Raw genomic sequence first — 18,002 nt, 5'->3', positions numbered from 1 at the left:
CAACCGATAAGCTATTAGGCAGTGTCGTGTCCATTAAACAGAAACAGAAAGGTGTAAATGATTATAACATAAAACTCTCAAACACCCATATTGATGTAAAATTTTCCTTTATTGCATATAGAGGAGTCACGACTATACACGTACGTGAGGGAAAGAGAGGTTTTATTTATTTGTTTGTTTGGTCGCATAACAGCCGACGAATGACTGGTGACTCCTGGCATGAATGAATGATTGAATTAGATGAGTGGGCATCAACCCAAGAATTTCCTTTGGAGAAGTTGCACGAGGGAGGCATCGATCTTGAAAGCTTTGGCCAGAAGGGAGGCATCAACCGGGGGAGAGGCTCCAAACAAGGATTGGGCGACCTGCTGGGTTCCCGGAAGCTGGCTGTTTAGTGCAGAGATGGCCACTGCGTTGCCATAGCCCACGTTCTGTTGGAAGTGCACCAGACCTTTGGGGAACACGAACACGTCTCCCTTCTCAAGCGTTTTGCTGAACAATTTATTGGCAGTGGTGATAAAGCCGACTGAGAGAGTACCCTCCATGACGACCAAGATTTCTGTGGCCCGCGGATGAGTGTGAGGGGGATTAAGGCTGAGTGGAGCAGCGAAATCAATCCGAGCCATGGAGATCCACAAGGTGTTTAAGCCTGGTATCTGCATTACATTGGCTACAGTGACGTTGGATCCCATCATGTTACTTGTATCCCCTGCAATATTTAGGCCCCTGAACATGAAGTCATTTGCGGTAACCATGCTTGCATCCTTACACTGTTGGGGATTTTTCTGATAAAATCCCCAAAAAAAAAAAAAACTGAACACACAGAGGCAATGCTCTGTTTCCTTATCCTTTGCACAGGGAAGCTTTTAAATTTTTTTTCTTGAGAACAGAGTATTACACCACCATAAAATGATTTCTATTCATTAAAATATAATGCCTGATACATATTCATCCTCTTTTACTGAGAGGGATTTACCAAAATACATTCAACAAAATATTTACTCTTTCTGCACCTGAGAATTTACACTGTTGGTGTGTAAAAACCCATTTACATTTACTACTGTAAAATAAATTTTTACATATGCAGTAAATCTTACATTACATTCACAAAAAAAATTTACTCAGATCATACAATTTTTCATTTTTCCTCCTCATTTTCTCTATTGGCACTGCTGTGCATTCATATCTTTTCCTACCACAGGAAATACATAAAAATTCATCTGCTGCTCCCTTGTTCTTTCGCTGCCGCGAGCTTCAGGTTCATCCCATGTGCAAAAATTACAACAAAAAAAATACAGAGCACGTTTTTACTTGTTATGTTTCCATTACAAAAAAATGGTCAACGTGCACTCAAAAACATAACTTACAAAGTACACATATGCCATACAAAAAAAACGTAACATGCATATGCGCCCATAGCTCCAGTGTAATTAAAATTTACTGTTCTACCAAAAACTTACGAACCACAATAACTATGCATTGAATGATTTTACGGCGGTCAACTCAAACTTCAATTCACTCCACGCAAAGTCATTAATGCTGGCTCGAATGCAACTTTGAAACAATCGACGACGGAGAACACCGAAGGCGATCGGACGACTGGAATGAATATCGGGAGCCCACTTCACGCTGAACTTTAGGCTCCGAAATGTCAGTCCTGCTGACGTATGTAGAGGACCACGTGGCTGAGTATAATTGTATCGGAGTCCACTGTACGGAAACAGCCAGATGACCAAAGGCGGTCCGATAGGTTTAAGTGGTTTTGCTTAGGCGGTTTTCGGCGTTGTACAAACAAACGGACGCGGTTGAAATTATATTTCAACACTCCCCTTTAATTTCAACTGCTGGGCATTCGGTCATACCCAGACACTTCCTCAAAAATTCAAAGCTTTTCTGATCCAATGGCTTTGTCAAGATGTCTGCTACCTGTTCTTGAGTCCTGCAATGTTCTAGGACAATTTCTCCATTGTTCACCAATTCTCTAATGTAGTGAAACCTTGTATCAATGTGTTTCGTTCTCTTATGAAACACTGAATTCTTTGACAATGCAATAGCTGAGCTATTGTCACAAAAAATCATTGTCGCTTTTGCCTGCTCTTGGCCTAAGCTCCTCAACATTCTTCTCATCCAAATCGCTTGACATGCTGCTGCTGTAGCTGCCACATATTCAGCCTCTGCTGTAGACAATGCTACAATGGACTGCTTCTTAGAAGCCCATGAAATGGCTCCTGAACCCATATGAAAAACATAACCGGAAGTGCTTTTCCGATCATCTACACTTCCAGCCCAATCACTATCAGTGTATCCAATTAAATCTGAATGTTCTGAGACATTATATAAAATTCCAAACCTTTTGGTACCTTTGACATACCTTAAAATTCTTTTTGCTGCCTGCCAATGTGCCTCCTTTGGCCTCTCCATGAATTTGGAAATTAAACTAACAGCAAACATAATGTCAGGCCTAGTTGCTGTTAAATACATAAGGCTGCCAACAATACTCTTGTACAAACTAGGATCAAAATCCTTGCTGCTGTCCTCTCTGCTGAGTTTTAATCCCATTACTGTGGGAGTGATCGCTGCTTTGCATTCTTGCATGTTAAATCTGCCCAACACTTGATTTACATTTCTAGCTTGTGAGATAAAAATTCCTTTTTCATTTTGATCTACTTCTATGCCTAAGAAGTATCTCAAGAAACCCATGTCAGTCATTTCAAATTCCTCTTTCATGACTGATTTAAAATTCTCAATGAGCTGATCATCATTACCTGTGAAAATAACATCATCAACATATAAGACAACAATTAAAATTTTACCATCTTTTTCTTTGATGTAGACGGTGGGTTCTCCTTCACACTTGTCAAATTCATTATCCAATAGATAAGAATCTATCCTGCTGTACCATGCTCTTGGCGCTTGCTTCAGCCCATAAAGAGCCTTCTTCAATTTGCACACTTTGTGCTCTTCACCTTTCTTCTCATAGCCTAGAGGTTGTTCAATGTAAACCTCTTCCATTAACACTCCATTTAGGAATGCTGACTTCACATCCATTTGGTAGATTTTCCATTTGTTTTGTGCTGCTATGGACAACACTGCTCTCACGGTTTCCATTCTTGCAACCGGTGCGAAAGTTTCCTCATAATCTCTCCCATATTGTTACTTGTACCCTTTGACAACCATCCTTGCCTTGTGTCTTTCTATTTTACCTTCAGCATTGCTCTTGGTCTTGTAAACCCATTTAACTCCAATGACTTCTTTACCTTTTGGTAGCTCAACCAAATCCCATGTTTTGTTTCTCTCTATGGAATTCATCTCCTCATCCATAGCTTCTATCCATTTCTTATCTTTAATTGCTTCTTCGAAATGAATAGGATCATCAACATGACAATACAAGGAAAATAAGGAATTCATTCCTTCTTCATAAATGTCACTTAAATTCCTAAACTTCTTACCTCTTTCATTTGGTGTGCAAGTGCTTGAAGATGCACTTGAATTTCCTCCTTGTGGTGTGCTCGGAGAAGCACTTTCATTTATCCTCAATGTTGTCCCTTGCTGTCCTTGTGTTGGCGCTGCTGTTTGGGGATGTATTTCAACCACCTCCTCATCATCTTCATCATGAGACAAACAATTTTTAACATTCACTGTTTTCTCTATGCTTCCATCCCAAGCTTCCTCTTCAATGAATTGAACATCTCTGCTGACAAAAAATTTCTTGGTAGATGGGATATACAACCTGTAAGCTTTGGATTCCTCACTGTATCCAATGAAAAGACATTTCTCCCCTTTGCTGTCCAACTTCCTCCTTAGCTGATCTGGAATGTGTGCATAGGCCACACATCCAAAAACTCTCATGTGGGTGACTCCTTGCTTTCTCCCACTCCACGCTTCTTCTGGCACTTTATTCAACACTGCTTTTGTAGGACACCTGTTCAAAATGTAAACTGCACAATTTTAAACTTCAACCCAATAATCATTTGGAAAATGCTTTGCCTTTAGCATGCTCCTCGCCATATCCATTATGGTCCTATTCTTCCTTTCAGCAACTCCATTTTGCTGTGGGGTGTACCTAGCTGTAAATTGCTTATGAATCCCATTTTCTCTAGAAAATCGTAGGAATTCCTTGGAGATATACTCACCTCCTCTGTCAGTTCTCAAAACTTTTATATGCAGCCCGCTTTGGTTCTCTACAAGTGCTTTGAAATTTCGGAATTTTTCAAACACTTCACTTTTGTTTTTAAGAAAATATACCCAAGTTTTTCTTGTAAAGTCATCAATAAATGTTAGGAAATATTGGCTGCCTGCTAATGATGGAGCTTGCATCGGTCCACATAAATCTGAGTGGATGATCTCTAAGGGTGCCTTTGCCCTTATGCTTTTCCCTGATGGAAAACTTTCTCTATGTTGTTTACCCAATATGCAACCTTCACAAAGGCTGTCAGGTTTCTCTATCAATGGTAATCCTCTTACCATTCCTTTTCTGCTTAACAAGTTTAGACCTCCAAAATTGAGATGTCCAAATCTCAAGTGTCACAACCAATTTTCATCCTTTGGCACGCTTTGGAAAGCCTCTTGGGTGGCTGCTGCAATTTCTCCTTTGTTTTTCAAATCTGCCTTTATTCTAAGAGGGAACATCCTGTTCCTTGTCATCTTCACTTCAGCAATGCATCTTTTGCTAGGTGCTATATCCATGATGGTGCATACATCATTTACAAAGAAAACATTGTAACTCTTTTGAACACGTTGTCCAATACTCAAGAGGTTACATCTCATTCCAGGGACATAGTAGACATCTGCTATGGTTTTCCTTTCTCCTTGCTTTGTAAATATTTTTACCTCTCCTTTTCCCATAACAAAAATTTTTCTATCAGTTCCTAGTGTGACTTCTGATTTCACATTTTTATCTAGGGCAGAAAAGAAGGCTATGTTTCGTGTCATATGGTTGCTGCAACCTGAGTCTAAAAACCATATGTCCTCACTGTTTGTTTCAGCCATGTTACAAGCTAAAAACACATTATCTTGGTTGATGTTTTCTCTAGTGACATTTGCATTTTGTCTATTACTCATATCATGTTGCTTCTTCCTACATTCACTGGCATAATGCCCATATTTTTTACAATAATAGCATTGGACATTGGATTTTTCATACCTTTGTCCTTGAGCATGATGTTGTCCTCTTTGTTGGCTGCTGCCTTGGCCTTGGTTCTGATTTGGGTTGTTGCCTCTTCCTTGAGCATTTGCTGGACTGTTCCTTCCACCTCTGTTCTGGCTTCTGCCTCTTCCTCTCTTGTTTCCTCTGCCTTGACCTCTTCCTCTTCCAAAAGACATCTGGGTCTTGAAGGCTTGCTCTAGAGATGAGTTTTCATTTCTACTCAACCTCTGCTCATGTGTTATCAGTGATGCATGAAGCTCATCAACTGAAAAGTTTGAGAGATCCTTTGTCTCTTCTATGGTGGTGACAATCACATCAAACTTTGAGGGTAGGACCCTCAACAGTTTCTCCACAATCCTCCTTTCTTCAAGGGTTTCTCCATGAGTCCTCATTTGTGTGACCAGACCAATTACATGTGTGAAAAATGAGTCAATGGTGTCTGACTCCTTCATGCTCAGATTTTCAAAATCTCTCCTCAGCAACTGTAGTTTTGTTGTCTTTACTTTCTCCATGCCTTGATAGGCTGTTTTGAGGGTTTGCCATGCTTCATTGGATGTCTTAGCTTCTGCTATCCTTGGAAACACACTCTGTTCCACTGCTTGATACAACAATACAATGGTTTTTGCATCCTTCTTCCTATTGCTCTTCAGCAGATCTCTCTCTCCCTGAGTTAATGCATTGAACTCATTTTCATCTGCTGGTTCTTCAAACCAAGATTCAACTAATTCCCATAAATCTTGAGAGATAAATAAAGATCTCATGGTTATTGACCAGTAGTCATAGTTCTTCCCATTAAACTGTGGGAACTGGGTGTTAAACATACCCATGCTAGTGCTGGTGCTAGCCAATCCTTGCATCCTCAACTATGCTTCAATTTCTTGACTGTGTATTTTAAAACGCTGATTGTTTCAGCAGTAACAAAAAGAAAACTTTGAGGAATACCTGAATCTTTTGCTTGAGACTTCACTTTGCTGGAGAAGATTTACTGCTGCAACAAAAGACTCCTCCCTTCAGCTTCTTGAACACCTTCAAAGAGCCTAAGCCTGCTCTGATACCACTGTTGGGGATTTTTATGATAAAATCCCAAAAACAAAAAAAACTAAACACACAGACACAATGCTCTGTTTCCTTCTCTCCACAAGATCCTTTGCACAGGGAAGCTTTTAATTTTTTTTTCTTGAGAACAGAGTATTACACCACCATAAAATGATTTCTATTCATTAAAATATAATGCCTGATACACATTCATCCTCTTTTACTGAGAGGGATTTACCAAAATACATTCAACAAAATATTTACTCTTTCTCCACCTGAGAATTTACACTGCTGGTGTGTAAAAACCCATTTACATTTACTACTGTAAAATAAATTTTTACATATGTAGTAAATCTTACATTACATTCACAAAAAATTTTTACTCAGACCATACAATTTTTCATGCTTCCTCCTCGTTTTCTCTATTGGCACTGCTGTGCATTCATATCTTTTCCTACCACAGGAAATACATAAAAATTTATCTGTTGCTCCCTTGTTCTTTCGCTGCCGCGAGCTTCAGGTTCATCCCATGTGCAAAAATTACAACAAAAAAAATACAGAGCACGTTTTTACTTGTTATGTTTCCATTACAAAAAAAATGGTCAACGCGCACTCAAAAACATAACTTACAAAGTACACATATGCCATACAAAAAAAATGTAACATGCATATGCGCCCATACCTCCAGTGTAATTAAAATTTACTGTTCTACCAAAAACTTACGAACCACAATAACTATGCATTGAATGATTTTACGGCGGTCAACTCAAACTTCAATTCACTCCACGCAAAGTCATTAATGCTGGCTCGAATGCAACTTTGAAAAAATCGACGGCGGAGAACACCGAAGGCGATCGGACGGCTGGAATGAATATCGGGAGCCCACTTCACGCTGAACTTTAGGCTCCGAAATGTCAGTACTGCTGACGTATGTAGAGGACCACATGGCTGAGTATAATTTTATCGGAGTCCACTGTACGGAAACAGCCAGATGACCAAAGGCAGTCCGATAGGTTTAAGTGGTTTTGCTTAGGCGGTTTTCGGCGTTGTACAAACAAACGGACGCGGTTGAAATTATATTTCAACATACACGTGAACCCGTTCACATTAACTGCAATTACAGTCAAATAAACATATATATAAATATATATGATTAGATTATATTATTATTCACATCGCATGAAACGAATCAAAACCCTGATAAGCAAACACATGATCACGGCCTCAAACTCAAAGTCTTACATACCTCCACTCTTCGTGTCAGCCACACAAATGTCTTGTAAAGGATCTGCATCACCTGCACGCACAATATTAACAATATTATGCGCCACTAGTACTACAAGCGCTAGCGCTAGAAAGGATTCCATGACTGGACTGCAGGCAACTGACTGACTACTATTCTTCGATTCGAATCGAGTAGATGCTCCCTCTGATCTGATCTGATCCTTAGATGATAGATGGAGTCTGATGAAATATGAAGATGATAGATTGAGTTTGGTGAAATATGAAGAGCATTCTTCTTTTTTATAACAGCAACGCCGCCAACGCCAAGTTCTTGAGTTAAATTTGCTTGCTTGGACTCCTTCTTGTACTTGGACGCGGTTGCGTGTTTCGAAATTAAAATTGAGAAAGACGCAGTCATAGTCATTGGCTACGTCCGCCACATATGACCCTGTCCTTATTGGATCTGGCTGTGTCTCAACCAAGGGAAGAAGGGATATGTTTTAGATTTAAGTATCTCAACGAAGCTATCAACAATTTCAGGTTTCTTCATGCAGACTTGGTCACTCTGTCTACTCGTATCTGTTTTTCTTTTATTTGTTAAACAGAATAGTATTGCACTAAAATTTGAACTAAGTCGTCCACAATTAAATATATAGACAGTCATCGATGTGATGTTTAACATTATTTTGTATTTATCACGCGCATTTACTGTACCAAACCATATTCGTTTTCCCATCTCCAAACATATCGCTATACTCTTCATGAAGATTATTTCCATTGTGTGTGTTAACCCTCCGGGAAAGCAGCTAAGTCAAACATTGTTCAATAACATGAAACAACCACTCTTTATGCAAATTACCCTAATCCTTACTTTAAAAAACAAGTACAACCTCTTAATTTAGTAACCCATCGTAATAACCATTTTTCATCAACCTCATTTCGTAGTAGTTTTCTGGTATTGTGGTTTTTTTCCATGGATATCAATGGTGGATTGATAAGTTGCTATCTTTTAAATTATTTCAGTATTGAAAGATAATTTGCAAATTTATGTTTCTTATCAAAATATCAATTTCTTTCTTTTTTTTTGAATTAAAATTTTCATTTCTTTTAAGTTAATTGATAAAAAATTTTAAAAATGTACTCATAAATTTAATTTAAAACAATATCTCATAAAATATATATTCAAATATATATTATTTTATTTTTAATAACTTCCAACATAACTAAAAAAAATTATTGCTATGATGAGTCTTTCACCTTCTTAATTGTATGTTCTTGATGAGCATTGTGTTAACTGTCCCCAAAGAAGCTAAGTCAAACTTCGTTCAATATTAAGATTAAAATTAACCTAAGATGAAGACTACCCTAATCCTTACTCCAAAAAAAAACTCCATTTCCTACTTGTTAAAAACTAATTTGCAAAATTATATTTCCTATTAACATTTCAAATTCTTTTTACCAATTTTTAGTCAATTTTTTTTTATTAATTTATAAAACTTAAATTAATAGTTTTCTGATCAAATATGTGTGCTACACAATAAATTTGATTTAAAACAATATCACATAAAAGTATTCAAGCTTAAATTAATAATTTTCTTAAAACAATATCACATAAAAGTATATCAAGCTTAAATTAATAATTTTCTCATCAAATATGTGTGCTAGACAATAAATTTGATTCAAAAGAATATCACATATAAATGTATGTTCTTTTTTTTTAATAACTTCTTACTATACCAAAAAAAGAAATGTGTTTTTATGATTCTTCTTTTACCTTCTCAATTATATTGCATTATTTAAAATGCATGCATTGAATTTGAAAATGATATAGAATTAAACTAATGCAAGCTTAAGAAAAAAAAAATGTTTATAAAAATGTAAACTATAATTAATAGTGATAAACAAAAATGAATGCAATGTAGATATCTAGATAATAATACTATCTAGTCATTTATATGGTTATGCTGATGATGATGATGATTAGCACTCACCAAGGTCTATATGGTCCATGGAACCTTTAGATGGTAAGAGACTCCTATGAATTCTTTTACATTTTTTTTTTCTCAATCTGGCTACTTCTATTATTGATACAAAAAAGTTACAGCAAGGCCATGGCCTTGAGAGTTATGCCCTGTGAATGGCATATTACAAAAATCTCATGAGTTCAAAACAGTGTGAACCTTCATCAATATGCTGACTTCATCTTCGACACAACACAGATTTGAACAAAAGCGGAGACAATACATTTGACCAACATGCCACAGTGCTGAGTGTAAACGACACATGGACAGACAGAGACCTGAGACAAATAGTAACTGCGTGAAACAATACATAGTCATGATAAGTATAAACAACACATTAACAGTCAGAGACCTGAGACAAACCATAGCTGCGAAAACAAAACATAGTCATGCTGTATCAGTCATCGTCAGTAGTATAAGGCTCCTCGACGACTCTACACCCGTATTGAAGAGAGTCCTCCGAGTCAGAATGTGGAGCCACCGAGCCTATGGGTTCACCACAAACAGGCGCACTTGGGCCTACAGGAACAGCCGGGTTCAGCATCGAAGCACTCCCCATGACCGGGCGCAGGTTATCCACTTGATTCACATTCCTATGTTTTGCAAGTGCTTCAGGATGGACGGCTCCCAGGTCCCTGTTATCTTCACATTTTTCTATGGTGATAGAGACTATGAAAGTGGACTTAGCGAGAGAGCATGGAATGCGATAACGCACAGTGGGATGAGCAGCATGCTTAGATTCAACCCTCCCAATTCTCCCACGACCCCTGCCTCTTCCGCTTCTTGTGGCCGGTGGACTGCTCCGCCGAGTTTCCAGTGTTACAGAAGATCGCTGAGAGGTCGCTTGGCCACCAGAGCCACCTCGTCTGCTCAATAACCTGAGCCTTTCGCGCGGCATTGCAACGTTCAGAGAGTGAATGCAAATAGAAGAGTGCTCTGAACGACACAACAACAGAACATCAAATGGATCATAAGAACCCGACGCACTAACGGGCCCGTGTCTGCTAGTAGAGAGGCTCAGAAAAACGCACAGCGCTGCAATCCAAGAAGCTGCAGAGGAATGCAACAAAGCCGCGGGAGCAATTCGCTTATGGAGTGCCATGGCACTGTTAACCTTGCAACGGATGGACGAAGTTAATGTCTTCATTAATGAGCTTGTGCGAGCCCAACTCGCCTGACCTGCATCATTACTCGTGGCGCATGGGGGCTGACACCTACCCATGTGATACACCTTCCACATATCCTTTGAGCTGTTAACCACCCGCATCCGGGGGGAATTCTTTTACATTTTATTTTTATGCTCAGAAAGCATTATCAGAAAGGGATGGCATGAGGGAGAGGGATTTTCATTAATCCCGAAGGAATCATTGAATATATATATGCTTGGGGGCTTGGATGGAAGAAAAAAAACCAAGCAAAAGCGTATGGCTTGTTCCTCGGTCTCACATTGGCTAAAAAGAAGGGCATAAAAACAATATAGGTATTAGGGAACTCCATGATCATTATTAGGCATATGATCTATGCTTCATCAGCTAAAAACACTACCTTAAACCAAATAATCAAGAGATCCCAAGGGTTGATCCCCTCCTTCGAATTGGTGTCTTTCTTCCATAGTCTCAGAGGAAATAATCAAGAAGCTGACAAACAGGCTAACCATGCATACCAGTTGAGAGAAGAAAGGAGTATTGTGAATGAGGTCGCGGGCATGACTAGCATCCCAAAAGTGCGTTGATGAGATAAAAATTCTGGATTGTGGAGGTTTCTCTTAGCCTTACAAGGAAGTTAACAAACTTAATATTTGGGGACTTTTCTTTTAGATTATTAGGGTAGCTAATTGGCCTCTCCCGCATGCCCTTATCCCTCCCCCTTTCCTTCCCCTCCTCTCCCCTTCCCTTTCTTTCCCCTCTTCCCTATTTACCCCCCCCATCCCTTCCCTCTGCCATTCCCCTTTCTTTTTCCCTGTCGCTCCCCTCTCCCATTCCTTCCTGCCTCCCCTCCTTACCGTCATATTCCCCACCCTTGCCCACCTCATCCCCCTGCCCCTTGGGCCCTTTTGCATCACTCCATGTAAGCCTTGGCCTGTCATGGAACCCCATGGTAAGCGCGTCCTTTTCTTACACCTGTGATGTCTCTATGATCGTCGCCCTAGTACAACACTCGTTCATGGAAGGGACCTCTGTGTGTGTTATCAATTCCCACACCTTGGTTCTTTGTGCAAAGGTCGGCGCACCACCTTGGGTGATTGCAAGATAATGGGGATTTCAGAGAAGTTTAATTATGAATCACAAAACGACCCTGATCACTTGTGGGAGGAAACTTAGGATGGGAATGATGGACCAAGAGAAGAACTAGGAAATCATAGTGGACGCCTGGGAATTATGGAAATACATCGGAATCTCACCTCCATAAGCTTATTCAAACGGTACTACGTCATCACACATTCCTACATCTGCTATATAAGGAATAACAGTATGCTCATTTTTCATGGTTAAAGGTTCTTTAATGATCAGGTGTCCTCTGTGAAGGCCTGGCGGCTGAAGCTGAGGTCGTTGTGAGTCAGTTGTTGGGTTTGGGTTGAAGGGAAGAAACTCAAGGCATCAAATGAGATTGAGATTTCGAGTGGGAAGCTTCAGGGGGCCACGAGTCTGAGTGGAGCTGATGGTTTCAGTGTCGTTTTAGGGTTTGGTGTTATTTGGCTGAATTGGGATTGGCTTCTGGTCTAGAACCTCAAGGGAGATTTGGGAGTAGAATCGTAGAGTAAAGTCTGTATGAATACGATCCATTTTAAGACTATTGTTGGAGAGAATTTTTATAAACTTCTAAACTTGAGGGTGCCTTGGGTCAGAACCTTGGGGTTTCGTTGGAGGCCAGTGAGGTGGATGGGATGGTGGATGGTCGGTTTCGGGAGCAGTACGACAAGAGCATCCCGGATTTGAGCTGGAGTGACAGAAGGTTCTTTGACATTCTGGGAAGTCTGAAAATGGATTCGAGTGTGCAGAGTACAGAGAATAGTTCCCGGTCAAGCTCTTGGGGCAGTCGTAGGTCGGGGTCAGGGGGGTCGCAGGTGGGAAATTATCTAGCTAGTAGGAGAAATCAGTGAACCTACATCAATTGTGTGCAGGACCACATGGAATTCAAGGAAGGCCTGGTTGTATTGCAATGCAACATGCATAATCAGCAGCAATAGAACCTGACTATATAGTAGAATCCTACGAATTCTTTTACATTTTATTTTTGTGCTCAAAAAGAATTATCAGATTAGTTCCAACATCACCATATTTGTGCTAACTTGAATGGCAAAGAAGACTAGTAGAGTGACAGATATTTTGAAAATTAAATCAAAGGTCAGTAGAATATCACAATTCAAGAGAAGGTTCTTTTCATCTTCAACGCTCTTACTCTTGCAAAGGTGACAAAATATTTCATCCCATGGCGTTTTCTGAAGTGACCAACACCCTATTTCACTATGAAGTTTATGAGAATTTGTTCCTATTTTAGCAATGTTTATTTACTTCTTAAATTAGTCAAAAAGAGAGATACTTTTGATCCCAATAACCCACTCCTTGGTCTAACATCTTATAAATTTCTTGCTCACATTGTTTATGGTTTTGAAAATTACATGGAATGGGATAAGTTGTTTGTTACTTTTGCGATTTCCCCTCCTCGCCTGTATTGGAATATGATCTAATTGAATGAGAGCCACAATGACAATGCAACAAACAATGAACCAATGTGAGGGATTCAAATAAGATATTTGATATTAGCTTGTGTTACAATAACATATGTCTATGTTGTAGATATTGCAGTTGTTTATAAAATCTAAATACTTCCTATTCATGGAGGTGATCGAGTGATCGTGTGAACCATCATCCAAAAATGACGCATAATATCTTGTCATTTTTACATAAAGAAGCTTTATAATCTAACACCCTCTCTTTAGACTTACACTTTTGAAAATGAAACTTACACACATTGGCACAATAAATAATAGAACCAAAAATCCTCCAAAGGCTTTAGCTTTGAAAGAAATGCTTGATTTAGTAAGACTCCTTCAATTTCCTCCCTATTCCACTGAATGGTTTTACATATCTATATTTTTCGAGCTTTGCTCCACTTGTTTGAGTTGTTGGAGCAAAGCAGTGACTCTCATCAAATGAATACAATAGCATTTTTATCAACAAAGACATCTAAAATAAAATTCAATGGCACTTGTGATCATTGCATTGATTTGATATTTACAATCGATCTCTATGTTCCGACACATAAGCTCATTGAAATAGTGGACATGGCTACATTTGCATGTCCAATATATCTTTTCTCCCATGTTATCTCAACGTTATCTCTACCAAAAATACATCGAATTTGTAAACATTTCTCATCTCGCTAGTTATTCTCAGCCTCCTAAAGGATCTTGAAAGGCTATCGAGATATTTCTTGCATTTTATTTTGAATTTCTAAATAAAATTGCTAACTAAGTGACCTTTAAAGTCACATAAACTGGTATCTCTTACTATGGTCTTAACCTTAAATATACCCACTTTTATAGCTAATAGAGAAACATCAAATGAATTTTATATAGATAATAGAGAAAGAGCACATGTCTCATCTTAGATATGAAAAAATTAAAACATTTTTCTAACTAACAAAGTTAGCCTTCTTGTCTCGAGAAATTGCAACAATCTTTCGTTCATTAATTATCCTCATCGCATTTGGTCCAAGAATGATGTCAGCGTCCTTTTTGAACCGACTCATGGATCCATTAAAACAAGAATTGTAATAACAACATTCTTGATGGTAGATACTAGATAATATTTACCTATATTCTTCATTTTAGTCAGAAATATAAAATTCATCTATACCCTTCTATCTAGTCATAAGCATTGAAAATTTTTCCTCAATTTCACTTGTCTGGCATTCTTCCTCAAACTCTCAACAAGGAAAAACCTCAAAATATGGACAACCTGCAATCTCATTCGAACCCCTCCATATCTTATCCTTCTTCTTAAGCTTCCTCTCAGCTTCCTGCGCCAAGATTTCCTTTGATTAGTTCTACTAAATCTGTTCTTTCTTCTTTTTCATCTACTTCTTTACTCCTTTCAACCTCCCTATTGTGAGGTTCACATAGAATTCCTGCTCTGATACCACTTTGATGTAGGCCCAATCCGACCCTGCTTAAATCCCCGGCTTAGAAAACCCAAAGTGCCCAAACGTCTATCAAAGAGGCACTTCCTTCAACCCTGTATAATAGCGTACAACTTACAAAATAATAATATAGTCACAGTGGGAGGATTTCAAAGGATATAACCTTTTTATAATCTAATTTCTAGTGGGAGGCGCTAAAGGGTATCAACCCTTTCTATATATATTCAAATTCTTGTGGCCTCTGCCCTTACTTATTAAAACAGGTGTGGATACCTCATGTGAATTGTACCTTGACTCCCCTCATGTAAGTGTAGAAAGCCCCAATTTCCCGTCGATCTTAGGCTTCTCTTCATTCTCCTTGTGACCATGCCTTATAACCATGTGATCCATCATCCCGGGCCAAGTCCCTTACATTAAATCATTAAAAACATTTGGGCTTGAAGCTTCCCGGGATGGTCCACTTGTATTCTCTCGACATTGATTGGTATGTTGGCTTCTATGTCTGCCGCTACCCACATTCGATATTTACAAAGGCCTCATTACTTTGATACCTGGCTCACTATTAAAATAAGTCTCGGTATATCCGTATCTTAGCTGGCTCACACTCAACTCCGTGTAATGCTCCAAACAATCCCAGCCCTCTATTGATTAGTTGGGCTCACATGTTAGCCCAGTCCCAATCATCATACCTATTCTAGTTAAGCACTCATCTTCTCTTTCTAGGATAATTCCTCCGGCCCGAAGTTGTCAAGAAACTGTTTTCTTATCCTTCTAGGATAAATCCTTTGACCTGGCGCTATCAATTTCCATCTCCCGACGCTGTCAAGTGACGGACTTCCATTGGGACTTCAAAAAAAACTGGGTGTTGTGCTCGTTTTCGTGTTTGGATTCTTCTACCATTTTTTCCTCTATCCTCATCCTTTCTTTTTTGATCTTGGTCCTTCACCAATCCTCTAGTCTTCTTCATACACACTTATACACATTGATCCATCATAGTTCTTCTTCAATCTCCTAGGATCACCATGATTCCACTGCTCTACTATAATCACTTCAGTTGCACGACTCTCTTAAGTGCATTCAATTCCTCTATATTTGAATTGTGTTTTGAGATGTTGTCCCCCCTGAGCTTCAAACAACAGTCCTCTGGCCTCTGTGCACTTTTGACGACACTTTCTCTTAGTGCAATTCCACCTGATCTTCGATTCACTTGCAATTAACATGTATATATTGAATTCAACATAATACACAGAATCAACTTCGTATTGTAAAAAGACTTTGAGAATGGCCAGAATCTCATCACGCAAGTCAAACATTTGCATCAAAGTGTTTCTTCTATTAATATATGTACATAAAATACTTTACATAGGCCCTTGTAGCCATATTTACATTGCATGGCCCTTTCTTGGCTTTGAAGCAATACTTGACTCCTCTAGCCTCTTCGTTCTCTCTCTTTCCCCACACACACACATGATCTTATTTTAGCTACATATTTATACATAAGGATTCTGAACTATATTATGGTTTAGATCCATAAAATCCTCACCTAAAATCCCTATTCTAGGATTCGTAGGTCCATAAATATTTCAACAATCTAACTTCCCTCATTTCTCTCTAACTCTCTCAAATATTCTCGATATATATATTCTAAAAGAGAGAGATCTAGTTACAATACTCCTCATTTTCATCACTTGTGTGCATTTCTTAAGAAAACATACGAAAACACAATTAAATAAATAATTGCACTCAATTAGGGAACCAACTCCCTTGGTAAATGAAAATGACTATTCTAGTCAAAAGTTATTTTGATTTGGAGGTAAGATGCTCGTGCATCAAAAACAATGGATCTTTCCATAAAATTATGAAAATAAATAATCAAAAGTGTCAATACAGTAACTCACTCCTCCTTCAAGGACTAATGTAGAAGACAAGACTAGGTTTGGCAGGACATTGATTGTGTATTGTGTGTGAGTGTTTGGATTTATCTTTTCAATGAATAGAAACTATCACAACCACATTAGCAAATGTGGTTGATATATGTCGATCGATATAATTTCCATACGTTTATTGGCATATAAAAGGTGAAAAATGTCGTCGATCGGCATATATCAAGCACAATTTATTAATGTGGTTGTGTTAGCTGATAATCAATGTGTGTGGGAAAGATTAGTAGACAACGGTTGACTATCCTTGACTATGGTAAATTTGTTCAAGTTATAGTCGAGGAGGGTTTACTATGGTAAACCTATAGTTGACTATGGATGACCATGCTAGTCCACTTCAACCTATACTTTAATATGATAGATTATGATTGAAAATGGTTTACCACTATTGACAATCATTGTCCATCTTTGGTAATGGTTGACCATGGCTGACTCTGGTCAACCATGATTACCATGTTGACCATGGGTGAACATGATTTGAAAAACTTTACCATTCGCTATGATAGATTATCATTGGCAATGGTTTACCACCACTGACCATGGCTTTCCATGTTTGATCATGGTTGAAAATGATGGTTAACCATGGCTGACTTACCTTTTCTCATGGATAATTTCTTCATAAATTTTCATTGTTTTACCACATAAAATTTTAAGTGTTTTCTATCATTACTTCTTTGTTGAAAATGTTTTTACAGATTCTAAAAACCAACAAGTGGTATCAAAGCACTAGTTAGAGGAAGACGAGTGGCAGAAGAAACCCTAGCCACAAGTTTGTAGGCCTGTTCTTTGATAAGGAATTTGTGTTTTGTCTTGATCTATAGATCCCTTGAAGAAACCCTCAAACCTGAAGAGGATATGTAATTCATACAACCATCAAACATATAATTTTAAGCATTCACAAAGATCAAATAAGGGTATCTAGGGTTGGATTATAGTCAATTTTGGGTAGAAAATTTTGTAAGGCTGCAGTCACGCATAGTAAGATGTAACATCCCTCTTCAACATATACTTTAATATGATAAGATGTGATTAAAAAAAAATTACCACTATTCACCATTATTGTCCATGTTTGGTAATGGTTGCCCATGGATGCCTATAGCCAACCATGATGACTATGTTGACCATGGGTGGACATGTAATATCCCTCTAATTTCAATTAGAATTCAATAGAATAGTCTCCTTCTGAGATATTCAATAGAATAGTCTCCCGGGAAACCTATGGGAGAGAGCATGTTCCTCCCAACCAATGAGTTACTACCAGTAATTCCCCCAGAGGTCAATTTCTTGTCTCTTGAAACAACAAACCCTTATGTATTCCTTAGTGGTATTTTATAATTATTCCCAACATATTTTTCCCTTAATTAGCTAGGCTTTCCTTTTTAATTAGGAAAAATTCTTTCCTTTTTCCTTTAAAGCACATCTTTCTCTCTAGTTGTGCTTTCTTTTCCTTTTCACCCAGCTTATCATTTCTCTCTAGCTAAATTCTTAACTTAA

The 18,002-nt window shown here is 38.4% G+C and overlaps 1 pseudogene; it reads right to left on the bottom strand.

Moving 5' to 3' along the window:
* Positions 1 to 174: 174 nt before the first annotated feature.
* LOC149257286 (putative germin-like protein 3-2 pseudogene) lies at positions 175 to 1,417 on the bottom strand (annotated as a pseudogene).
* Between the last annotated feature and the right edge of the window lie 16,585 nt (positions 1,418 to 18,002).

This window comes from Pinus tabuliformis, chromosome 6, assembly GCF_031772625.1.
Source record: "Pinus tabuliformis cultivar Carrire ecotype Pingquan chromosome 6, CPIR1, whole genome shotgun sequence".
NCBI lineage: Eukaryota > Viridiplantae > Streptophyta > Pinopsida > Pinales > Pinaceae > Pinus > Pinus tabuliformis.
This window is presented reverse-complemented; position numbering and strand designations above follow the sequence as displayed.